The sequence below is a fragment of the Sminthopsis crassicaudata genome, chromosome 4 (assembly GCF_048593235.1).
Source record: "Sminthopsis crassicaudata isolate SCR6 chromosome 4, ASM4859323v1, whole genome shotgun sequence".
In the NCBI taxonomy this organism is placed as follows: domain Eukaryota; kingdom Metazoa; phylum Chordata; class Mammalia; order Dasyuromorphia; family Dasyuridae; genus Sminthopsis; species Sminthopsis crassicaudata.
In genome coordinates, this window is record NC_133620.1 from 78,909,883 (window position 1) to 78,916,412 (window position 6,530).

A 6,530-nucleotide genomic window follows, 5' to 3' on the forward strand; every position below is an offset into this window, starting at 1 on the left:
ACCAAATTATCACTCTTTGCTGATGATATGATGGTATACTTAGAGAACCCCAGAGATTCAACTAAAAAGCCATTAGAAATAATCCACACCTTTAGCAAAGTTGCAGGATACAAAATAAACCCACATAAATCATCAGCATTCTTATATGTCACTCACAAAATCTAACAGGTAGAGTTACAAAGAGAAATTCCATATAAAGTAATTACTGATAGTATAAAATATTTATGAATCTATTTGCCAAGGGAAAATCAGAAATTATATGAGCAAAACTACAAAACACTTTCCTCACAAATTAAGTCTGATCTAACCAATTGGAAAAAAATATTAAATGCTCTTGAATAGGGTGAGCAAATACAATAAAAATGACAATGCTACCTAAACTAATCTATTTCCTTAGCGCTATACCAATCAGAATTCCAAAAAATCCTATTTTAATGACCTAGAAAAAAATAACTTCAAAGTTCATATGGAAAAACAAAAGGTCAAGAATTTCAAGGGAATTAATAAAAAAAAAATCAAATGAAGATGGCTTAGTTGTACCAGATCTAACATTGTATTATAAAGCAGCGGTTACCAAAACCATTTGGTATTGGCTAAGAAATAGACTAGTTGATCAGTGGACTAGGTTAGGTCCAAAGGACAAAATAATCAATAACTATAATAACCTAGTGTTTGACAAACCCAAGGATCCCAGCCTTTGGGATAAGAATTTAATGTTTGACAAAAATTGCTGGGAAAATTGGAAATTAATATGGCAGAAACTTGGCACTGACCCACACTTAACACCGTATATCAAACCCAGGTCAAAATGGGTTCATGACCTAGGAATAAAGAATGAGATTATAAATAAATTAGAGGAACATAGGATAGTTTACTTCTCAGACCTGTGGAAGAAGAAGGAATTTATGTCCAAAGAAGAACTAGAGATTATTATTGATCACAAAGTAGAAAACTTTGATTATATCAAATTGAAAAGTTTTTATACAAACAAAACTTATGCAGATAAGATTAGAAGGGAAAAAAATAAACTGGGAAAACATTTTTACAGTCAAAGGTTCAGATAAAGTCGTCATTTCCCAAATATATAGAGAATTGACTCTAATTTATAAGAAATCAAGCCAATCTCCAATTGATAAATGGTCAAAGGATATAAACAGACAATCTCGGATGAAGAAAATGAAACTATTTCTAGTCATATGAAATGATGCTCCAAGGCATTTTTAATCAGAGAAATGAAAATTAAGACATCTCTGAAATAACACTACACATTGACATGATAGGGAAAGAATGACTGGGAAAGGTAATGCAGAATGTTGGAGGGGATGTGAGAGAACAGGGATACTGATACATTGTTGGTTGAATTATGAATACATCCAGCCATTCTGGAGAGCAATTTGGAACTATGCTCAAGCTTTATCAAACTGAGCATACCCTTTGACCTAGCAGTGTTCCTACTGGGTTTGTATCCCAAAGAGATTTTAAAGGATGGAAAGGGACCTGTATGTGCAAGAATATTTGTGGCAGCCCTCTTTGTGGTGGCCAGAAACTGGAAACTACGTGGATGCCCATCAATTGGAGAATGGCTAAATAAATTGTGGTATATGAATATTATGGAATAGTATTGTTCTGTAAGAAATCACCAGGATGATTTAAAAGAGTCCTGGAGAGACTTATATGAACTGATTCTAAATGAAATGAGCAGAAACAGGAGATCATTATAGGAAACAGCATTATATAATGATTAATTTTGATGGAGGTGGCTTTTTTCAACAATGAGATTATTCAGGTCAGTTCCAAGGGTCTTGTGATGCTAAGAGGCATCTACACCAAGAGAGAGGACTGTGAGAACGGAGTATGGATTACTACATAGCGTTTCACTCCTTTTGCTGTGCTTTGCTTGAATTTTATTTCCTTTCTAATTTTTTCATCTGTTTTTTTCTTGTGCAGCAAGATAATTGTATACACATGAATGTCTATTTTGCATTTAACATATTTTTACCATGTTTATCATATATCGGCTTATGTGCCGTCAAAGGGAGTTGGTGAGAGGAAATGGGGGGGGGGAGGAATTGGAACACAAGTTTTTTCTTTCTTTTTTTTTTTTTTATTATATATATATTTTATAATATTATCCCTTGTATTCATTTTTCCAAATTGTCCCCCCTCCCTCTATTCCCTCCCCCCGACGACAGGCAATACCATACATTTTACATGTGTTACAATATAGTCTAAGTACAATACATGTGTGTGAATATCATTTTCTTGTTGCACAATAAACATTAGAATCCGAAGGTACATGCAACCTGGGCAGACAGATATTAGTGCTAACAATTTTCATTCCCCTCCCAGTGTTTCTTCTCTGGGTGCAGCTACCTCTGTCCATCATTGATCAACTGGAAGTGAGTTGGATCTTCTTTATGTTGAAGATTTCCACTTCCATCAGAATACATCCTCATACAGTATTGTTGTTGAAGTGTACAGTGATCTTCTGGTTCTGCTCATTTCACTCAGCATCAGTTGATTTAAGTCTCTCCAACCCTCTCTGTATTCCTCCTGCTGGTCATTTCTTACAGAGCAATAATATTCCATAACCTTCATATACCACAATTTACCCAACCATTCTCCAACTGATGGACATCCATTCATCTTCCAGTTTCTAGCTACAACAAAAAGAGCTGCCACAAACATTTTGGCACATATATGTTTCTTTCCGCTCTTTAGTATTTCTTTGGGATATAATCCCAGTAGTAGCGCTGCTGGGTCAAAGGGTATGCACAGTTTGATAACTTTTTGGGCATAATTCCAGATTGCTCTCCAGAATGGCTGGATTCTTTCACAACTCCACCAGCAATGTATCAGTGTCCCAATTTCCCCACATCCCCTCCAACATTTGTCATTATTTGTTCCTGTCATCTTAGCCAATCTGACAGGTGTGTAGTGGTATCTCAGAGTGGTCTTAATTTGCATTTCTCTGATCAGTAGTGATTTGGAACACTCTTTCATGTGAGTGGATATAGTTTCAATTTCTTCCTCTGAGAATTGTCTGTTCATATCCTTTGACCATTTATCAATTGGAGAATGGTTCGGTTTCTTATAAATTATGGTCAGTTCTCTATATATTTTGGAAATGAGACCTTTGTCAGAACCTTTGTTTTTAAAAATATTTTCCCAATTTGTTACTTCCCTTCTAATCTTGTTTGCATTAGTATTATTTGTACAGAAACTTTTTAGTTTGATGTAATCAAAATCTTCTATTTTGTGATCAATAATGATCTCTAGTTCTCCTCTGGTCATAAATTCCTTCCTCCTCCACAAGTCTGAGAGGTAGATTATCCTCTGTTCCTCTAATCTATTTATTATCTCCCTCTTTATGCCTAAATCATGGACCCATTTTGATCTTATCTTGGTATATGGTGTTAAGTGTGGATCCATATCTAATTTCTGCCATACTAATTTCCAGTTTTCCCAACAGTTTTTTCCGAATAATGAATTTTTATCCCTAATGTTGGAATCTTTGGGTTTGTCAAAGATTAGATTGCTATAGATGTACCCTTTTTTGTCCTTTGTATCTAATCTGTTCCACTGATCTACCGGTCTATTTCTTAGCCAATACCAAATGGTTTTGGTGACTGCTGCTATATAATATAGCTTTAGATCAGGTACACTTAGACCACCTTCCTCTGAGTTTTTTTTTCATTAGTTCCCTTGCAATTCTTGACCTTTTATTCTTCCATATGAATTTTGTTGTTATTTTTTCTAGGTCATTAAAATAGTTTCTTGGGAGTCTGATTGGTATAGCACTAAATAAATAATTTAGTTTGGGGAGTATTGTCATCTTTATTATATTCGCTCGGCCTATCCAAGAGCACTGAATGTCTTTCCAATTATTTAAATCTGATTTTATTTTTGTGGCAAGTGTTTTGTAATTTTTCTCATATAATTCCTGACTTTTCTTTGGTAGATGGATTCCCAAATATTTTATACTCTCAACATTTGTTTGGAATGGAATTTCTCTTTGTATCTCTTGCTGTTGCATTTTGTTAGTGATATATAAAAATGCCGAGGATTTATGTGGATTTATTTTCTATCCTGCCACTTTGCTGAAATTTTGAATTATTTCTAGTAGCTTTTTAGCAGAGTCTTTGGGGTTCTCTAAGTATACCATCATGTCATCTGCAAAAAGTGATAGTTTAATTTCCTCATTTCCTACTCTAATTCCTTGAATCTCTTTCTCGGCTCTTATTGCCGAGGCTAGCGTTTCTAGTACTATATTGAATAGTAATGGTGATAGTGGGCAACCTTGTTTCACTCCTGATCTTACTTTGAAAGGTTGCAGTTTATTTCTATTGCATATTATGCTTACTGACGGTCTTAAATATATACTCCTGATTATTCTAAGGAATAATCCATTTATTCCTATACACTCAAGAGTTTTTAGTAGGAATGGATGTTGGATTTTGTCAAATGCTTTTTCTGCATCTATTGAGATGATCATATGGTTCTTATTAATTTGATTATTAATATGGTCAATTATATTAATAGTTTTCCTAATATTAAACCAGCCCTGCATTCCTGGAATAAATCCTACTTGATCATAGTGTATTATCTTGGAGATGATTTTCTGAAGTCTTTTTGCTAATATCTTATTTAAGATTTTAGCATCAATATTCATTAAGGAGATTGGTCTATAATTTTCTTTCTCAGTTTTCGATCTACCAGGTTTAGGTATCAGTACCATGTCTGTGTCATAAAAGGAATTTGGTAGGACTCCTTCATCCCCTATTTTTTCAAATAATTTATATAACATTGGGGCTAATTGTTCTTTAAATGTTTGGTAGAATTCACATGTGAATCCATCTGGCCCTGGGGATTTTTTCCTGGGGAGTTGATTAATAGCTTGTTCTATTTCTTTTTCTGAAATGGGACTATTTAAGCAATTTATCTCCTCCTCTGTTAATCTAGGGAGCCTATATTTTTGGAGGAAGTCATCCATTTCACTTAAGTTATCAAATTTATTGGCATAAAGTTGGGCAAAGTAACTCCTTATTATTTCTCTAATTTCCTCTTCATTGGTGGAAAGATCCCCCTTTTCATTTGTAAGACTATCAATTTGATTTTCCTCTTTCTTTTTTTTTGATCAAATTTACCAAAGGTTTATCTATTTTATTGGCTTTTTCATAAAACCAACTCTTGGTTTTATTTATTAATTCAATAGTTTTTTTACTTTCAATTTTATTGATTTCTCCTTTTAATTTTTGTATTTCGAGTTTAATTTTTGGTTGGGGGTTTATAATTTGGTCTTTTTCTAGCCTTTTAAGTTGTAAGCCCAATTCGTTAATCTTCTCTTTCTCAATTTTCTTCAAATAAGCCTCTAAAGATATAAAATTTCCCCTTATTACTGCTTTAGCTGCATCCCAAAGATTTTGATATGATGTCTCATCATTATCATTATCTTGGGTGAAATTATTAATTGTTTCTATAATTTGCTCTTTCACCCAGTCATTCTTTAAGATGAGATTATTCAGTTTCCAATTACTTTTTGGTCTATTTACCCCTAACTTTTTACTGAATGTAGCTTTTATTGCATTGTGATCTGAGAAGAAGGCATTTATTATTTCTGCCTTCCTACATTTAATTTTGAGATCTTTATGTCCTAGTATATGGTCAATTTTTGTATAGGATCCATGAACTGCTGAGAAGAAAGTATATTCCTTCCTATTGCCATTCAGTTTTCTCCAAAGGTCTATCATACCTAGTTTTTCTAATGTTCTATTTACTTTTTTTAATTTCTTTCTTGTTTGTTTTGTGGTTTGATTTGTCTAAATCTGAGAGTGCAAGGTTGAGATCTCCCACTATTATAGTTTTACTGTCTATTTCTTCTTGCAGTTCTCCTAACTTTTCCTTTAGAAAGTTAGATGCTATACCACTTGGTGCATATATGTTTAGTATTGATATGGCTTCATTATTTATGCTACCTTTCAGCAGGATATAGTTTCCTTCCTTATCTTTTTTAACAAGATCTACTTCTGCTTTTGCTTGATCTGAGATAAGGATAGCTACCCCTGCTTTTTTGGTTTTACCTGAAGCATAGTAGGCTCTGTTCCAACCTTTTACCTTTACTCTGTATGTATCTCCCTGCTTTAAGTGTGTTTCCTGTAGGCAACATATTGTAGGGTTCTGCTTTTTGATCCAATCTACTATCCGTCTCCGTTTGATGGGATCGTTCATCCCATTTACATTTACAGTTAAAATTACTAATTCTGTATTTCCTGCCATCGTATTATCCCCAGCTTATGCTTTTTTCCCTTGACCCCCCTGATCCCCCTCCCCGATATTTAATTTACAGACCCCCCTTGTGCCGCACAACCCTCCCTCTTTTTTTTTTGGATCCCTCCCCCCTCCCTCCAAGTCCCTTCACTTATTCTCCTTTTCCTTTTCCCTTTTCCTCTCCCCCCTTTTAATGAGGTGAGAGAAAATTCTCTGAAAAACAAATATGTTAATTATTTACTCTTTGAGCCTCTTCTGATGAG